The following is a 20,385-nucleotide window of genomic DNA, read 5'->3' on the forward strand; positions in this document are numbered from 1 at the left end:
GCAATCATCTGAAAACTATTTTTTCCCCACTTTTTCCCTTTCTTGGCAGCTGAAACACATATAGTATTAGACTGCAAGAACAGAGCAAAGATGGGGTATCCCCGTGTTCTGCAGGCAGCCATTTTTCAGAGCTGGAATAACTTAGAAGCCTCATTCCCCACAAGCAGAAACTTGTGGAATATATTCTCTAGGGCTGAAAACCCATGATTTGGGTGGTAGTTTCCGAATCAGCTGCAGCACCTGATGCTGCTGGAGCAGAGAGAGAGCTTGTGGAGGGAAAGGGCTCACACGGGAGCAGGGCAGAGTGGAGCAGCATATGAGGTGTGAAGGTGGGGACAGATAGGGCAGAGTGAAGTGGAGCAAGGGCTGCTAAGCTCTGTCCACCCAGCCAGGCCAAAGTCTGCATGGGCCTGTGAGTGGCAGCTGTTGGCACAGCTCTCTCCACAGCTGGTCTTCAAATGGATCCAGCCTCCAGGCTTGCCAGGGTGTCCTGCAGGCCAAACTCACTTCTCAGAACAGGCAGGCTTGATAAGTGCTTCTGTTTATGAATAAGGGGCACAGGCACGATGATCTGTGTCAGAACTCTTTGTATTTTTTGAGTCTTTTAGTTGCAATGTAAAAATTGTGATTCCTGGCTGGGGTGGTCAGGAAGTTTTCAACCCCCCCTCATGCATTTTATACACTTTTTTCCCTTCTGTCTGCCCTCACTGCTCACATTACAAGCTCTCAGGGGCCGGGGCTGCCTCTTACCCGAGTCTGTGTACAGCACTCATTCCAACTGAGCCCTGTTGAGGCCTTTGGATCCTGCTGTTACGCCTATAATAATTCATAACGCCCAGGGCCACGCACAGCAGACACAGCTCCTTCACCCCCCGTGTCCCTGCGGATGCCCGAATCTCAGCGCACCCGCGGGAAACTTTTGGTCACCCAGGCACACCCGGGCGGCCCCGGGCGGCGGGGGCAGCGGCTCCCGGGGAGCACGGCCCCTTTAAATTCCAGCTGTGCGGCGGGGGCAGCACGGCTGGCGGCGCGGGGCTGGGGCCGGGGCCGCTGCCGGTGCGCGGCGGCGGAGAGCAGCGGGCGGCCGGCGGCGGGAGCGCGCAGCGCTGCGCCCGGGGAGGCAGCGGCTCCGGCGCCGCGGTGCCTCGCGGAGGCGGAGAGGATGAGGATGGCTTCTGCCTTTTTTTTTTGCCTCCTCGCGACGATTTCCATAGTAACCTGATCGAGCGGAGCAATTTCGGAAACTGGGGTGGCTTTATTATTATTTTTTTCCTCCCCATTTTTTTCCCCCCGCTTCATCCCACCGCTCCCCGAGGAGTGCCAGCCGACAGGTAAGATGCCCCGACCCCCGGGGATGTTTCCGCGCCGCCGAACTTCCCAGGGCGACGGCGGCCAGCGCGGGGTCCTGCCCGCGGGGCTCCGCTCGCTGTGCGCGGCCGTGGGCAGCGGCGCGGGGCCGGGGCCGCAGCCCGGGCGCACGTCGGGGCGGGGTGCCGCGGTACCGGGGAGCCCGGCGGGGTTACCCCCCGAGGAGACCGCCGAGCTCTTTTTACCCTCTTTGTTTGCTTGCTCCCAGAGAGGGTTTTATTCTTCCCTTTGTTTCTCCCTCCTTTTCTTCTCCCCCCCACCCACCCCCCCCGCCCTCCCGCCCCTTCATCGCTCCCCTGCCTGGTTTGCTTCCTTGATCATCTTTCCTTCCTCCTCCCTTTTGTGAGGGTGAGAAATCGCAGGCGCTTAACCTTAAAATCTGCGGCGAGCGAGGACACAGCCAGCCGCTGCCCGCTCCCGGCGCGGCCGGTACCTGCCGCATCCCCGCTGGTCCCCAGCCCGGGCCGTGCCCCCCGCCCGGAGCGCCCCGCAGCCCCTGTGCTGTAGCCCTCCAGCTGGGGCGGGCAGGGGACCGCCCTCGCCCGTCGCGTCGGAGAGGAGAGGGGCAGAGCAGCCCAAAGCATCCCCCAAGCCGGGTGTCACGGTCTGGGTCCCCCGAAGGGGGAGAAAGCACATCGTGGAAACCTGTGAGCAGGTTAGTCTAGAAGCTTCTCCCTCCATGACCTGCTCCTTGCCCACCTGCCTGTGCCCGTCCGGAGAACTTGGGGATGGGGGACACATCTTGCCACGGCGTCGGCGTTGGGTTGGCAAGGATACTGATGGCCCCGTGGGTCCTGAGCCACCCAGCCCTGCTCCACAGCCTTCTCAGGCAGCCATACATCTTCTCCCCTTCCTGGGTGGGCAGCACGGGGAAGGCCCCAGCAGGTTTGGGTTAGGTGGTGAGGACTTACTCCAATTGTGGTCATACTTGGTTGGTAGTGCCATTGCTCTTGCCGGATGGTAGCTGTTCACCAAGCAGGTCTCCAGTAAAACTTACTGTTGCTTGCCATCTTCCCTAGTTCTCTGGGTTTCATCCTGAAATGGTGTTTTTGACTGTGACTACCTTTTTTTTTTTTTTTTTTTTTTGGGGGGGGGGCGTGTGAGTTGGGGTGGGCAGGAAGAGGGGAGTGTTTGTCAATTTTTACATCATTTTGCACTGAGCACAATGAATATATTAGTCTGCTCAAGGCTTTTTGTTTCTGTCATAAGTGATCAATAATCATCTGCTGGTAAGATGATCTTATTACAGAAAAAGCCAAAGTGCACGCTGAGAACAGCTGAAATACAAGGTCAATAACTCTTGGGTTATCAACAGTAAACCTGCTTTGCATATTTGAAGATGACGTATTTCTTTCAAAGTAAAGGCAACTTCAAGCCTTTGATGAGCTTTATTTTTCTGTGCAAAACAGTCAACATAGAAAACAAGCCTTGCTTCGGAGTAGTCTACTCATCCTTAAACATCCCCGGACCACATTTAATCTTTCTCTTTAGTGAAGGTGGATGAGAATTGCAGTCCTCTTAGGTAAGAAGAGTTTTTGTAGCCCCCGATACAAAGGTTGGTTTGTTCCTAGTGCCCAGCAACTGCTACAGGCTTTCCAGACACAAAAGAAAGGCGTAGTCTGTGGCCTGAAGATCGTGCATGCTAAAAAGGCAGTCAGCTGGAGGGTATCACAGATCAACAACCAGCTCCGCCGCCGCCGCCTGGTAACTGGCTTCATTCCGGGAAATGTGACAGTTCAGTGACACAAGTCACTGGTGCCGAGGTGCCGGGGGCTCAGAGAGGACTGCCACAACCTTCGGGTCAAGCTTGGGGTATGAGGAGCCGGGGCTGCGAGAGAGGGAGCCTGGACAGGAGGAAGCACTGGGGGCAGGTGAGGCAGCCTTTCCAGAGAAGGCATTGGATTACAGCATCGAGCAGGGGAATGGAATATGAAAAGGGAGCAGGGCAGATAATCGGCAGGGGAAGAGGTTATGCAGGGACTCAGAGCTAACATAAAAAGCTTGAAGTAATGAGTTTAATCTACGAAATCTAGTTCTTAAATTGTATGTGCTTGCCAATTAGCTAACCATTCTGCAACTCAGAATGGAATTCAGATTGTATCTTAGTAAATGTATTGACTCTGAAGTGCTGCAAGGAGAAAAAAATAATTCTCTCCTCTTTCCCCTACTGTGGGCTTTAAATATGAAAAAAAAATCTGATCTGAGAATTGAGGAACCTTTTAATATACTTACTTTCCTGAGTTCACGTGCTATCTAGCCTAGACTACCACAGTTAAAATCAAAAACTCCTATGGTAATATGACTTCAGGGGGCCCAATTCAGAACAGCTGAAGGGCTTTTTACCAGTGAATATTGCCATGGATTGTGAGGAGGGGTCACCATCAGTCACAGAATGGATTAAAGTGCAGGAGATGTGAGGCTGTTACCTTGCAGGGAGAAAAGCACTTACAGCATATTGAGGGAACCCATGGCCCTCTTGGGGTCCTCTAATGAACACTTAAACATTGCATGTGTATAAAAAAGAGTTGCAGCATAACCTTTATTGTCCTGTAATAGGGAATGTGTTCATGTATGTATTAGTTTATGTGTGTCATAACAGCTTTCAAAATGGCTGAATGATATTGATTCAACTAAAAATAGTATGAGAGACTAGCTGAAATTAGTTTGAATTTCAGTTTGAGAGAATTGTAAAAATAATGTCAGTTTTACATCACTGGACAGCTAACTGCAGTAATTCACAGGAACTAACAGAAGCCTTCATAAAGCTATTGTCTTATCCAGATTTTACTGGTATGGACTTAGGAAAAGTAGGCATGAGTCAATGCCAGAAATTGCCACCAAGATCAGTACCCTGGGCAAGAATATTTACAGCTGTGTTTCAGAGTCTGGGAATGTTTGCTTTAGATGGCTGGCAGTACTGTGCTTTATACTGCAGAGAATCAAAAATTCATTATATTTGATTGGTAACACAGGGATGTAATAATACAGAGTTTCTCATTTTCTTGGGAGAAGTGTTATCTAATTTGTGCTAAATTTTACAGTTGTGCTCCACATTGAGATGTATCAGAGGTGTATGGCTGGGAGATGTGTAGCTGGGTTTTTTAGCAGGGAATCTGACTTGCACTGATGCGTATGCATTTTTTTGTACTAACCTCCTTGTGGTATTGCCTGCACGTGCTGATGAAATAATCTGCCTGAGAGCTGTTGGAATTTGTATGTAAGGAACTGGTTTGTTTATATGTAGATCAGTTATTTCTGCAAAGATAAATGCATGCATGGAAAATTGTTAGCACAGATGGATGCTGGTTTCTGAAAACTGGCCCTCTTTAAGATAAACTTCATGTATCACGTCAGAGAAATAAGCAAGATGGGGGCAAAACCACTACTGAGTTTTTTATTACATTCTGCTTATGCCTATCAGTATAATACACATCACAAGGACCCGATACTATGCTTGCCATGCAAAGACTTGGGATTCTGTCAGTGTCAAATCAGACCCACATTCTCACTGTTTGCCTGACAACCATTATAAGAAATACTGTGGTAAAATTTCCTTGCAGAAACATTTTGTAAAATCTATAATTTGTATTGGCAATTGCTGTATGTTTTGCTTGTACTCTAATGTTTCTTTTCTGCTCTTGAAAATGACCGCATACAAATAGCACCTTGAAGTTGCTTTCCACTTCCCCATCTATATTTAGAATTGTATCTATTTAATTGAGAGACAAATATTTGTCTGTTAACCCAAAAAAGAAAGAAAGGAGCATGAGATGTCCTCTCTTCTTAAGTGGACATTGTCAGACCAGGATTCAGCTTTGAGTCCCATCTCTTAGCATTCCCAAGGCTCACCAGTCCTTGTTCCTGCTTTCAGTCCTCTGGATTTGGACTACCTTGAGACATCACAGAAACCCTGTGCAGGACAGAAGCATTTAACAAATCAGCCCTTCTTCTGACAGAGCTTCTTGGAGCACTGGTTCACATGGTTGTCTGCATGCAAATCAGGTGTCCTCTGGGGTCAGTGTTGGATGGTGCAAGCACTAATGCTCCCTTCTGTGTAACTGTATCAGGATATATGCAAAAAAATCTTTTTCCAGGGATTTGTCTGAAATGGAGTCAGTGGATCTTGAGATCCAGAGAGCTTTGGCTGTTAATTTTTGTGGACGGAGATGATCAGGTCTCTCAGGAACCGGCTGATAAATGTCTCTTACTAGAATGTCTGGTTCACAGTGCTTAAGTGGAGTCTACAGAACTAAAGTCAGGCTCATGGCTCCACAGAGAAAATGTGTTCCACATCCAGACACATACGTCAGGAGACATATTTCAGATGAGACAGCAGTGTCCTTCTAGACTAATTCCAGCAGACAGGAGGGAAATGTGAGCAAGAAAAATAAGGTCATGCCATTATGTCTAGTGATGACTTTCGATCTCTGGTGACTTTCCATCTCTGTACTTAGTTTAAACAATTATAATTGTATTCTGTTACACCAGAATACAGTCATGACTGTTTGGTTTACTTGTACTGCAGCAGTAGGTGCTAAGCTCTAATTTGAGACAGAGGTGGTCCCAGTTGATGCTTGGAGAATAGCCCACTGATGATACCTTTTAGATGGAAACACTGCAAATAATTGAGAAGTAACTGAAAGTTGGTGAAGTGATAGTGTTAATAAAGTAAGTTAATATTTATAGTGAACCAGAAAAATATTTACATGAAGTTAAAAAAGCCTAAGTACTGTTAAAATTGTAAGAGAGAATGCTTGACTGAGAGCTGACAGAAATAATAGCAATTGTTGTTTCCCCTGATTTTAATCAATCTTCTGTAAGTGTCAAATGGAAAACATGATTTTTTTTTTTAATTTGGAACCATGCTCATAGAGAAATAAAATGTGATCCTAGAGTCCTTTTAAGTGAGATGTCCTGCAGTGTACTAAATAATTTGATTTAGAGGGAAAATATATCAAATATGTTTACATGTCATAAAACCAACATGAGATATTTTTCATATTAGATTTATGACATAGAAATATATATTTTCTACATACCTTATTTGTGGAAAATGTACTGCTTCTCTCTGTGCTATTGACATTTTCATTAAGAAGATGATAGATGCTGCTTGAAACAAAATATTTGGCTGAAGATTATCAGAATCATTGTTTTAGGTTTGGGAAGAAATATCGTCCATAAGGAAGATGCTACAATCTGTTAATGAAGCATTAATTAAGTTTACAGTTACAAATATGAAATTATGGTGCAACTACCTTTTTCAGGAGTCATTATTGTATTAAGGCTTCTGTTTTGTTTATATTTGTCTTTTTTCACAGTGATGTCAATTAACTCCTACAGGGAAATGTTACTTTTCATCAGATGGTAACATCTAACTTTTTCTGGCCAATTTGTTCATTTCCACCTTGTTTTTATACAGATGTCCATGTCTTTCTTTGTGTTAAAAAGAAAACCAATCCTAGGTAACATGGCAAGTTAGAAGAGTATGTCAAAACCAAAATTGTTTATTTGTTCATTGTGAACAATTCTGTTTACTGCAGATGAATGGGTTTTATGGTAAAACTCCAGCTGGATTATAAAACTTTCATCTTTGGACTATGTCCTAATGTGTTGTTATTAAGCTTTAAAAATCAATAAAGCAGGGGGAATTACATTAAATTGGCAAAAGTTAAAATAATGTTGAGAAACTGGCAGTTAAAAATTGTTGATGGAACAGCTGATGGATTTGCAGAAGAGCCTAAGATGATAAGGCTTGCTAGGATCTATTTAAAACCATTGCAAATTCATGCAGTATTGCTCTTCTGGAAGCAGCAAATCCACATATCCTTACAGAAAGTCTTGACTCACAACAAAGCTGATTAGTCATCCAAGACACCAAAATAGTTAAAGCAAGAGTCAATATGTCTTGGAATATACACTGGAGAATTGATGCAGTTATTTGAAGGCATTTCAGCATGCATAAGGCACTGAGTTGCACTATAAACTATTAGGCAGTATGAGACTCCAGTAAAATCAGAATTATTTAATTGTGAAGCTTTAGCTGCTATCATATATTTTGGGGCATTACTTCTTTAAGACACATATGAGGAAACTGAGAAATATAATTCCGAAGAACATAAGAAAGGGGTAACTGCATGTAGGAATTAACTCAGTAAAAATGAAAGCAAGTGTAATATGTCATGTCTGCACTGATGTACAAACCAGTTTTAGGGAAAAAACCTAGCAGTGATTTAGTCTGAAGCAATAATAAATGAACTAGGCTGTTACTTCAGAGGGTCTGGGAGGAATTTGTTTATCTTCTGTGGCTAGAAGACACTGTTTATGTAACCTGTTGTCCTTTCTCTTGAGTATCAAAGCAGTCCAGTGGTTCTGTGTCACCATGATGCAGAGGTAATCAAAGCAAACCTTCAGAGAGTGTCACAACATTGTCATTATTTTGGCAGAGCATTGGAGATAATTTCAACAAAGAGCCAAAGAAGCTCTGTGTTGATAAGTAGGTTTCAGTCTGAAGAGCTCAGTAGAAATAAACAGTCCCAAGTGGTCTGATACCAGTTTAAAACCACCCTGCTGAGATTTTTATTGTTAGCAGAATACAGTGCCCAGATCATGAATTACTTCTAAATAAAAGCAATGTCCATTTAGTGTTCTTCTCCCTCCCTCTATCCAACACTAACACTCCTACAATCTGTGCTAAGGCACATGGAGGAGAGGGTGATTTGAGACAGCCAGCATGGCTTCACCAAGAGCAAGTCTTGCCTGACCAACTGAGGGGCCTTCTGTGATGGAGTGACTGCATCTGTGGGCAGGAGAAAGGCTTCAGATGGTGTTTATATGGACTTCTGTAGAGGCTTTGATGCAGCTGCCCAAAACATCCTACTCCCTAAATTGAAGAGAAATGGATTTGATGAAGCATCTGTTAGGTGGATGAGGAATTGGTTGGATGGTCACATCCGGAGGGTGGTGGTCAGCAGCACAGTCTCCAAGTAGAGGTCAGTGACAAGGGCTGTCCCTCAGGGGTCTGCACTGGGACCAGGACGGGTTAATATCTTCATCAGTGACATGGACTGTGGGATTGAGTGCACCCACAGCAAGTTTGCAGAGAACACCAAGCTGAGTGGTGCAGTTGACACAACTGAGGGACTGGATGCTCTGCAGAGGGATTGAAGCTGGAGAAATCAGCCCATGGGCACCTCATAAGGTTCAACAAGGCCAAGGTGCTGCACCTGGGTTGGGCAACGCCCAGTAACAGTACAAGCTGAGGGATGGAGGGATTGAGAGCAGCCCTGCTGAGAGGGAATCAGGGATACTGGCAGATAAAAAGCTGGACATAACTAGAAAGCCAGTTGCTTTCTGGGCTGCAACAAACACAGCGTGTCACAGGTTGAGGGAGGGGCTTCTGCCCCTCTGCTCTGCCATAGTCCCACATGGTGCCATATGGATTGCTGCATCCACCTCTGGAGTCCCCAACATATGAAGGACACAGACCTTTTGGAGAGGGTCTACAGGAGGGCCATGAGGTGAAAGGGATGGAGCACCTCATGTATGAAAACAGACTGAGAGAGCTGGGCTGTCAGCCTGGAGAAGGCTCCACAGCCACCTTATTGTGGCTTTTCAGTGCCTTAAGTGACCTACAAGAAAGTTGGAAACAGACTTTTTAGCAGGGCTTGTGTGATAGGAAAAAGGGTAACGGCTTTAAACTAAAAGAGGGTAGATTTAGATTGGACATAAGGATACATTTTTTACAATGAGGGTGATAAACAGGGGAACAGGTTGCTCACAAGGGTGGTAGATTTCCCATTGCTGGAAAGCACATTCTAAACTGAAAGACATTTTAGTTAGTTTTTAATAACTAGATAAAAGGAGTTGAAAGAAAGGACTTCTGTAACAAGTTATTGTAAGTGTATTTGTTATCTGTATCTATTTTGTTATCTATAGCTGCTCATTTTTATGGAGTCACTTTTTAAACACTGACTTTTACACTGAGTCAGTTTTGACTAAAGCTCTGTAATTTGTTTTTAAAGGTCTACTACATTACAAACAAAACACAAATTTCCTTATTTACAATAGGTTGGCTGTAAGATAATTTTCTGTGATCTCATCCATAGAGGAATCAATTCATGCTATAGTCTAGCCCATGCCCTTGTTATTAATTTTGTATGCCTTGATAGAAAATGAAACTCAAATACCTTTGATTTATATTTTTATTTGGGGGAAATTTACAAATATCTCAGTTGTAAGAGAACTTTGTGGATCTACACCAAATACTGTATCCTTTTCTTGCATAGTATATTGCAAATAGTTTGCAAATAATATGCATTATGGGTAAAAACCAAATCTCCTAAAGTAGTGTAAAAATAACCAATTTGGGGACAACTGGCTGACTATCTGGAAAGCACTATCATATTCTGTGGTCATTTAGGGCATTTCCTTGGTTTATTTCTTCATTTTTTATTTTATTATTTGTAATCTGCCTTAGAAAGGTAGGCAACCATACTGGTTACAACACTGAATAACTGATGGCTTGAATGTTGAACAGCAAAATAGTTAACAGCTTTCAATCTGTGCAAAGTAAAATCAGTTTCCCTAGTTATTAAGGATCATTGCAAGGATTTGCTAGCATCAATGACATGATTAAAGACCAGATTAACATCAGGTGTGGGTCCATGAAATTCCCAAGCGTACAAATTTACAAGCACTTTTTAAATCATATGGAATGATACCACTAAAGGCTGTTGTTGGCAATCTGCTCCACCCTAGCTTACTCATCCTCTGCTCACGCTGATGAAAACTTCAGTGCAGTAACTTCATGACACATAATTCAATGATGTTAAAATAGGATAATTTATTCCCTTCTCTCTCACATTTTATTTCTTTCTATTTAATAAATTTCAGGTTCGGATGTAACAAGGGAGTTGTGTTCGTGACCTGAGTGTAACTGAGATTTACCTGCAGATTGTTGCCAGTCCCATCACATGCTCCTTCCATTTTCAAACTGCTGTTCTCTCTACTAATATCACATTAGTTTGTAATGCAAAGATTTTTAGGCTCTAAGTTCCAATATTTTTCATTTTATGATGATCAGTCAATGCGTGCAAGTCAAATCCTGATTTATTCCAGCCATTAGGTGGCAGATATTCTTGGGTATTTGAACTGCAGGCACTACATTTTCCAGAACCAGATGCTTCTGATGTTCCAACACACATATTTGATGATCTTCATCCAGTCAGAGCCACAGAACTGGTATGTCCTTCCTTGAAGAATGAGAGGGGTGAGTAAGGTCTCTCTCTGGAGGAAGAGGGAGGTGGCCTCAGCAGGTCCAACACACTGTCCCTTACAGATAGAGTGGTCCTAGACTGAAGTAACAATGGCCTCAGCATCATCTCTTAGCTCAGTTTCTTTCTCTTGTAGGACCTGGACTACCTGGCAGTTTCTCTGTAGCCCCAGTAGGGGGTTACACATGACAGAACACTAAACTAAGCTTGGTGCTAGGCTCCTTCCTACTGCTTCATTGTTGCACAGGCACACAGGATTTCCAGTGTGTGCCACCAAATACTGCAGAGGCTAACATTAGCCTAAGGTTAACTCAGTTATTAAAATGCATATACACTGCTGATAAAGTTAGCACTATAAATCCTCACGTTAATTTTCTGAAAATGTGTGGCATATTTTGAGAAGAAAAATGGAAAAAAACCTAAAAAATGCATTTTTAGAAGCAGTGAGTAATGGAAAGTTAAAAAGGGCCCAAGATGTTTGTTTCTGTTTCATTTTTAAGCCCACTTCCCCAGATTGCTGAATAACAGTGCATGTTTGAAAAAATACGAATGCTCATCCCTATTTATTTATGTGTGTATTAGTTCCTGTGTGTACCCATGCTATTTCAGGAGGCAGAGAGGACAGAGCCAGTTCTGAGGTGCTTGAGGCATAATGCTCCTTCTACCCAGCCCTCTCATCCATGTCTCCTGCAAGATAAAATGACCGATAGTGTTAAGTGACCTATGCTACCACTTTCCACTTTGAGATCCTGAAATAGATTTTCCCTGTGTCTGATGTGAAAATCCTGACTGTGCCCCACAACCTTTTGCCTGAAGCATGCAGGAGAGGAAATAGCAGATATGGAGGCACTGGAGTTTAAGGCAGAAGAAATCTGTCTGCAAAGCACCAGAATGTGCAACTTTCCACATGGCATAAAAATGGCCTTCCCTGACGGATTTCTGGGGTTGGCCAAAGTAATCATAAAATGTACATCCTGCTGCACATGTGAAGGGCTTTCCCATCCAGGGCAACACCGAGTAACTCCACAACAGAAGAGTATTTAGCAATAAGGTTAACATAATACAATACAATATAATACAATAAGGCCAGAAGTTATAAGGAGACTTGTTTTGGACTTACATATCACTTATCTGTGGTTTTGAGTAGGAGTTGTCATCTGAGAGTGTTCACCAGGAAGCTTGTCTGGATCTAATCAGAGGTCAGATCTTTCTTTATCTACCTGCTAAAATCAAAGATGTTTAGTGCAAGTTGCTACCCCTGAAGAGCAATTATAAATTAATCTTTTTTAGTTCAGCAAAGCGTGAGTTCAGTAGAGTGGAATTAAACCTAATGAGGAACTTGCAAGCTCAGTCTGTCCAACCAGCCTTGATGTGCCAGAGGGCTGAGATTCTCCTGACTGAGATATACAGGTGTTTAAATCTCACTGGTGGTTTTTTTTTTCCTAATTTCTAACATAATCAATTAATGGAGTTGAGAAATATTTTCTGAGTAAATACAGTAGCCTTTGTTTTCACTGCTGAAAGGATGACTTGGGAAAAATCTTGGTTCTGTAAATACAAGTAATGATGTTAGAGATTTACTTAGTATCATGAAGACAGTTTAGGCAGAATTAAAAAAAAAATCAGTGTTAGAAATGAAAAAGATGTATTATACCAATAGGTTCATTCTACCTTGTGGGAAAGAACAGAAGAAAAAATCTAAATTATCTCTTTACCCTTTTTGTACCTTTCCTTATTGATATTGAAATTGTTCAAACACTGCTTTATATTTTCTAGATAAGTAGAGAACATATAGGAACAATGTCTGCTTTCCTCTCTTTGCTTTTCTTTGTTTTATTTCCAGTGAATATGATAGAACACACATTCAGGGAGGGATTATTTTGTCCTGGTTCCATCCCAGTCCAATATATTTTTTTTACTGAAGATTTCTGGCAACCCTTGAGACAGCAATTTTAATTAATGGCCCAATTATTAAGAATATACCCACTCAGAGAAGCATTCTAAACAGCACAATTGTAAAGGTTAATTGTTCAGATATAATTAGAGCCATACTCTATCCTGAAAAGTGCTTGTGAATTTCTACAGTCACATTATTTAAATAATTTAAATCTATCTTGGACTAATGCCATTATCTCTAGAATCAAATTCTCCTCCATAGGCCTTGGTTATCCTCTTGCTTATGATATTTTTGTTGTGTTATGATGTCAGTGTCTTCAAGGTAACAGTGAAACTGGTCTTCTAATCTTTAAACAGACAAACAAAAAAAAAAAAACCACCCGGGCAAACTCTTTAGAGAAGAAATGAAACAGTAGCTTCTCTCTAGTGGTCATTCCCTTCAGACTTCGGAACAGAAGGCAAAGCCTGTTTTCTATGCAGCAGTTTCCTGAAGATTAACTGCAAAATAATTACTACTTTTCAGTTGTTTGAATAAGCGAGACACAAGGCATGAATAGTTGGAGGGGCGTTGAAAGACAGGGAGGAGGTGATGGTGTTAATGGAAAAGAAGTGGGTGGTAAATGCACATTAAAGACCCTGGGATATTAACCTTTGACTTGCACATGTTGTTTAGTTCATTCTTGATTAATGTTTTTAAAATTTAGAAGGAAAGGCACCTTTTGGCCTTTTAAATGATGCACACCTTCAACAGTAAAACACTTCTCTTTGTTTTGGTTTTTTTGTTTTGTTTTGTTTTTGTTTTTTTTTTTAATTTTTATTGAAGAGGGGAAAATCAAATTACGCTATTCAGGCTCCTAGGCATTTGACTGCATTTATAGCAGTAGTTGATGGCCTCTTATTTGGAGCCTGTGTGGTTTCATTGGGAGTACAACACATGCTGCATTCATCCAGAGGATTAACTGAATTCTCTGAATTAGGAGGGTGACCTTGTCAAGCACAATGTGTTTGGACATGTGAGGTATTGGTTCTCCTTGCTTTTTAGGGAATTTTGGTGTTCAGGCTTTTATTTTTTTATCCTTTTTTTTTTTAATTACTGAAGTTTGTAGGCTGCCTTAGTCATGTTCCCTTTCTTATTTATGTTTTTGTGTGCGTTCTGCCTCTGCCACACCCATAGGGTCCTCCTGCTTCCCAGTGGAAACCACTTGCAAGAAATCAGTTTGGCTTATAAACCTTCAGTCATGCATTGAGAAAGGCTAGCTCTAGGAAGGATGAATTGGGCTAAGTACTGCTCTGCTGGCAGTCTTATCATATTGCACATTTTAACTCACAGTAATAAGTAAATTATCATCTTTGTATGTGTCCTTGTCATATTCCAGAGCAGAATCAGTGTGATCAGTGCAATTTACTTGATATGGTATTTTACATGACTTCCTTAAAAAAAAAATCAAATTCCCACTTTCAATGTGAGATATTAAAGATTTTTTTAAGGTTGTTAAAGGTCTTTGGGTACCACGTTCCCATTGAATTGTACAGGTCTCTTCTGTAGCTGTGAAATTCAAAGGTCTTAAAGGGGAAGCAATCCTTAATCCAAATTTCTTGTAGCAATACAGAATAACAATATATAGATGCTGTTTTACTATAGGTGTTCCTCTTTGCATTGCATTACTGTCTCCTACATATGCACCTACAATGAGCTTCGGTTTGAAAAATCAGCATAATGAAGTGGTTTTTAGTTGTAGACTTTAGTCTGTTTGCACAGCATGCAGTTTTTTTCTATAAACATCAGATATTCATATCTGTTATTTATGTAAATTTCTCTGTCTGCTATAGATTTGCAATCTTTGCATATTCTCTATTGAACTTTGATTATGCTGTTTGTAAAACATAGACAGGAATTTAAAGCCCATTCCTGGTGATGATGAAGCATTTTCTTGCTTCTCAGAAGTATACTTATTCATTTAATTTTATCAGAGGTGGAATTTAAATAAATACATCTGCAAAGCTATCTGGATGAGATTGTTTTTGTTTCTTAAGGACCTTTCAGTAAATGTAATATGACTGAAAAGAGCTGCTGTGTGTGGGAGTAGTGTTTGAACTGCTGATTGCTGCCAAAGGTTACTGGAGTGAGGACAAATGAATCCTTCAAGGCAATTAAAAGTAATATAATTGATGAAACAGAAGCTGCTAATCCCTTCCAGTTTCATATAACTTAAGATTTAAGGCATCATGCCAGAGACATAAGCCGCAGAGAAGGTGAAAGCCACTGCTAAAAGTTTTGTACAAATGGTGTGTCTTTTGGGGAGGAAAGAGCATATCACACTGATGCTCTACACACTCCCTGTTCAGTTCAGAGTACACTCTGAGGTCCTGATCCTGCTGTTCTTAATGGACCAGGGCCTGTTTGGAGACTGCCTTTGCATTTTCAGCCAGGATGCACAGGTTTAACAAAGATGCTGCTGTGATTGCAGCACGGTGTGAAGCTGGGAGCCAAAGGCTGAGAGTACTTCAAGCACAGCTTGAGCGACCAGCAGAGGTGAGAGTGACCCTGGGCATGCTTATGGCATGTTGTGAAGACCAGAATTTTCCCTATACATCTTCCCTCAGTGGAGAGATCCGAATTAGTTTAATTCTCATAGCAGGAAAGAAGTGAAAAGAGGACAAAAGTAAGGGGTAGAATTAAAAAAAGGCAGTAAAAAAAGCCAGAGGACTGTAATAAGCATGTGCTGTTCTGGAAAGCAGGCTGGTTTAAAAAAAAATAAAATTAAACTTTCTGCTATAAATTAAAATAATTTTCATCTAAACAACCTTAAAATATACATATTTGCTATCTTTCTTGAAAAAAAAGAAAGAAAGCATCTCTGATTTTTATCCATTTTGTTTTTTTTCTTTTAAGATGAGACTTGCATGTTGCCTCAAATATCAGGTTTCTATGCTCTCACAAAAGTGCATGTAAACTACTGGGTAGTTGAAGTGTCATTATTTTAGGTCTGCTAAGACCAGTGTGGTTTCTGTGTTAGCAAAGAAAGATTTAAGAGGGAAGAACAGCTGAACTCAGAGGTCGGAGCACTCCATTGGCAGAAGCTGTTGCTGTCCTAAGCAGGTCAGCTGAACTTCTAATGCAGAGAATTTCTGGCTTACTGTGCCACAACCAGAGCTTGGTTCTGTAACATTTCGTACTATGCTTCTACTTTATATTTATACTAGTTAGTATAAGTAGTTTAAAAAAAGGACGTAAGGCCAAGTAATTGGTAAATGTCCATGTAAATCAATCTTGGCTCTGTAGATTTGTGGCTGTAGAAGGAACTCAACAAAAGATAGTGGAGGCAACTGCCTCACTCCCTGTGCCAGATCAGTGGGATGTGGACATTGAAGTCACTTTCAGCTTCTTAAATGTTATGTATTTTCACACTCAACGAGGCAGGCTTACAGAGCAAAGCAGGATTTTTTCTCTAAAATTCAGCACATTTTTACTATAGCTATAGCTAATCTATGAGGGAATTAATGCTGTGTGAAGCAGGTATTTATATTGCTGTCCATTTTTGCAGAGTGTGCTTCTCATGTAACATAGGGGTTTATGGAATCTAAAATGTCTTTAGTTATATCAGCTGTGTTTTTTTGAGGTTTCCCGAGATAATATTAAGAGAAAAAGCTCACATGGTGTTCATCTTTATAATGATCTCTTACTCATTTTCTTTAAGAAATTTCTCTAGGCGCACAAACAGGTCAAGGCCCATACATCATATTTAAAAATAGACCTCAAAGCAGAAGTTTGCAAAATTCTTTTCATCCTCATCCATCTCCAATCTGACCATCACTCACAATCTTTTCTCTACGTATCTCACGTTGTGGGGATATGTGCTGCACCTTTACCCTCCGACCCTCAGGTGGTGATCTGTTAGCTCCAGCACTGGGGTGCCAAATTGGTACTTGTTAGCCATTAACATCCCTGGAAGGTCATGCTGTCTCTGAACAGCTGCAGGACTGAGTACCTGAGTCTTTCAGAGAAGAACAGGTACCATCCTGCAGCAAGGCTCCTGCAGTGTCACGGGGTGGGTGACATTTCAGGGCTGTGTCATGCAGAGCCATGGTGTGAGCTCAGGTTTGCTGTGCAGCCTGTGCCAGCAGTGCTCCCCACTGCTGCCCATGCTGCTTCACTCTGACCCTCTCTTCTCCCTGTCTGCTCCCCGGGATATCCCTGTGTGCTGCACCTCACTTCCATGAATATAAAATGAATCTGATTTTCCAGTTCCAGGCAGTTGCACTGACTGTGTGCAATATAACTGTTTCTGAAGGCAATCTTCCTAGAAACCTGCCAGGAAAGATGTGCAAGTGCTCTTGGCCGAAGCCAAACAAGGTCCAGTTTTCTCTCTCATTGTAGCTCCCTGTGTGGCAACGGCAAAGTAAGGGACAGAGCAGTGAGGCACTATGAGGAAAATACTCTTTACTTAATGCATGCTGAGCTAAATGCTGTTACCTTTGATAATACCTGGAGCACAGAGGTTGCATCAGGTTCCCACAGCAGTTCCCACAGGGAACCCACCATCCACACTTTCACAGAGATACCAAAGTAACAACGATCACATGAATAGCTGGAGAGGGTGATGGGTGAAGGGAGAGAGGTTAAGCTGGGACACAGGAAGAAAGGGAAATGGTCTTCTGCTGGCAGAGGATATACTGGACCAACTACTCATTGTATAAGGCAATGAGACAAAAGACCTGACAGAATGAATGGTGTCTATTTTTAGCAGAAAGGAAATTGCTTCTGCATCTTTTATACAAGCAGGGCAGTGCTACACATCTTTGTTTAAAATGAAGGATTCAATCTAGCTATCCAGTCCAGCCAAAATGCCAGTAGGTTTCATGGGTATCCTTAGTGACTTGGAGATGTCATGCCTGTGTCCTTTCTACCATGTCCAGTAATGTCCTGGCAGCTGCAGCCTGTTCTCCTGCAAACTCTGAGGATAGTGGGGAAGCCATGAGAGACCCAGGGGAGGGTGTCAATTCCCTCTGCCTGTGTCATGTAAGGCTGGACTTCCCTTTGGGACAGCAGCACTGGGTCTCATTTGCAGTGATGTGATGGAGGAAGGCAGGGGGCAGATCCCCAGCCAATCTGGATTTCAGTCTCAGAGGTGACAGTGCTGACTGTGTGCACCAAAGTTGTTATCTTGTTGCCATAACAACGTGGCACATCCTCTTCAGTCCAGGCACTCCATGCCTGGTGTGCAGTGCTCAGCGATTGCTCTAACAAGATTCACTTTTATTTTATTCTTGTATTATCTATTGTTTGGGATAGAGAAGGAGCACAGCCGTTGGGTTTTCTGATGTGTTTTGCCAGCTTGTCCTAAAACTCCCGGGTACACAAGAACGGAATGTCCAGATGGCACAGTTTTGCATTCCTATTTTGAAGATTTGGAAAATAAGTGCATGGCATATGTATATGCATGGACAGAAAAACATATGTAAAAAACAATTTAGCATATCTGGGAATTGAATGTTACAGTTATTTGGTTTTTTGAGTTTTAATCATTGTTAGTAATAGAAAATATTTCTGGGGTTTTAATAGTGTGGTGTTCCCATAGTATGAAGTGATTGAAAATTAGTCTGCTCTACCAGCAATGTGACATACATCTTTAGTGCAGACCATTCTTCACTATAAACTTTAAACCCTCCAATTTTTTGTTAAAGGGTCAGGGTCAGGAATAATATGCAAACAATGCCTTTTATTCTGTGTGCTTGGTCTGTGCTCTCTTATTCTGAAGACATCGAAGAGTCATGGCATAGGAAAATGTGAAAGAAGACATAATTTCTGTTGCATGATATCCCTAGCATTCAGGAGGACTTTTGTGTGTGTAATGTTTCATACAGGCACAGTTCTTAAGCATTAAAGTAAAATTCTGTTATTTTATTTACTACCTCACTATTTAGTAGTACTTAATTTCTATGGGACCTGACTTTTACCCTAATTCTCAAAAAGACCAAACCTTTTTAAGGTGACTCCAATAATCTCTTAACACCTTGTCCTAAAATGCTCTGAGAGTTATTGCAAAGCAAGAATAATAACATGTTTCTTTTAAAAATAATGAGAAATTCATATTATGATTTTATTACACTTTTCTCAGCTGAGTGGGTAAAATATTTTCTGTTGACATTTCTGAAGAAGGCAAGAAAATTCTTGTTCAAGAGTAAATTTATATGCAATGAGAAGCTGGAATAGCAACAGCAATCTTTGTAAATCCTAATGAAAGCCATAATCCAGAGGAATAAGTCTGCTTGATAACAATAAATCATTATAATTGCCACCTACTCTTTCAAACCCACAGACCAGCAGCTCCAAAGTACCAACTCACTGTTTAGATATACCAGAGTAAAATTTTCTCTCTGTATGTATACATATATCACCCATTTAGGATTCCTAACTCAAGCATCAACGTCAGAATTTTAACCACAATGCCTTGAGGGCAGATGGTCAGCATATTAGTTCACTATTCAGCTGAATCAGTGCTCCCTCCAGTTGGTTTCTTCATTCAGCATGCTTTCATGTGTGCCATTAGCTAACCCTGGCTCAAAACCTCACAAATAATCATGATTCCCCTTAAATATTTTGAGGGAATTTTTTAAATAACCTGCCTTGAATAATTGGATGCATTTTAGTCCGGCAATATATTTCAGGTATTCAGTACTTTTTTTACTTTGAGACAATAGTTCTCATATTTACAGCCTTGGTGTATTAGCAATGGGATGTTTGCTAGATCATGTTGGACTTGTCAAATGCTGCCTCTATTATTAGCAGGAGTCACTGCACAATATAGTGATTTGAGGCCAACAACAACGTAAAAGTACTTATTTTTCCTTACAGGAAACCTCTTTCTCCTGTGTGACCAAATTACAGTCTGCTAAAACCAACACACAATAAACTAGCTAAGTTTTGAAGGCTTCTAGAATAATTCTGGTGCCTAAGCAGTCCAAAAGTTAGGTGCTCATTTTCCAAGTTCCAAAATGCTAATTTCAATCGCATAATTAATTGTACCAAAATGGGCATTTAAAAATTAAAACTATGTTATCATAAGGTATTTCAGTATTTAGCATTTTGAGCATTGAATGAAATATATGTCCAAATCTTTGTTTTCTGATGAGAATGGGACAAGGAATATGCACTCGAAAATACAGTGCTTAATTTCTTCAATGTTTGTGTAATCACTTTTTGACTTTGGACAGCTATTGCCATACTGGCAATGAGAGTCATGCAAGATAAAAAAATTAAGGAGAAAAAAAAGAGTGAATTCTCAACTTGTTTTCATGAGAAAATTTAGCTAAGTTCAGGTCTTGGGAACAAAGGAAGTGTTAACACTCCTCTGGACTTCTCTCCCACTTCAGCTAAGAAGCTGTGAAAAAATAGACTCTCTCAGGGCTTGAATGTGAATGAGTTGAACTCTCCTGTAACTAGGAAATCTTTTCAGAATCAGACAGACCTGAGCAGGTTTTCAGTTGGTCATATCCCATTCATTCCTTCACTCCTTATCCTCCACATGCTGATTCAGCTTGTAACTGAGCATGTTAAGGCTTTTGAAGTCTGATCAAAGATCCCACACTGGCTGCAGAGAGGTGGAAAAGAAGGAAGGCACCTTATCTTTTGTGCTCATCCTAGTTCCAGACTTTACTGCTCCATCACTGTCATCTAAACCAGAATAAAAAATGAAAATTCCTCTGGAACTTGGATGGTATTTTAATTGTTCAATTATGAGTAATCCAAGAGGTTGGCTAGTGCTCAATGATTTTGTTCTTTCTGTCTGTATGCTGATTGCTTCCCAAATCCCACTGCCTCAGCTCCCCAATCTTAACTAATGCTTCT

The 20,385-nt window shown here is 41.7% G+C and overlaps 1 protein-coding gene across 4 annotated transcripts in view; it reads left to right on the forward strand.

Moving 5' to 3' along the window:
* Nucleotides 1–468: 468 nt before the first annotated feature.
* NAV3 (neuron navigator 3) overlaps nt 469–20,385 on the forward strand; it is a 503,615-nt gene continuing 483,698 nt past the window's right edge. Inside the window, exon 1 of one of the 4 annotated variants that reach the window (XM_064419581.1) lies at nt 469–1,331. The gene's annotated coding sequence lies outside the window, so the exon portion shown is untranslated. Of the gene's footprint in view, nt 1,332–1,687; nt 2,024–2,978; nt 3,240–20,385 lie in introns of those variants that run through there. The other 3 variants (XM_064419580.1, XM_064419582.1, XM_064419583.1) reach the window with 3 other exon arrangements.

The sequence above is a fragment of the Passer domesticus genome, chromosome 5 (assembly GCF_036417665.1).
Source record: "Passer domesticus isolate bPasDom1 chromosome 5, bPasDom1.hap1, whole genome shotgun sequence".
Classification (NCBI taxonomy): domain Eukaryota; kingdom Metazoa; phylum Chordata; class Aves; order Passeriformes; family Passeridae; genus Passer; species Passer domesticus.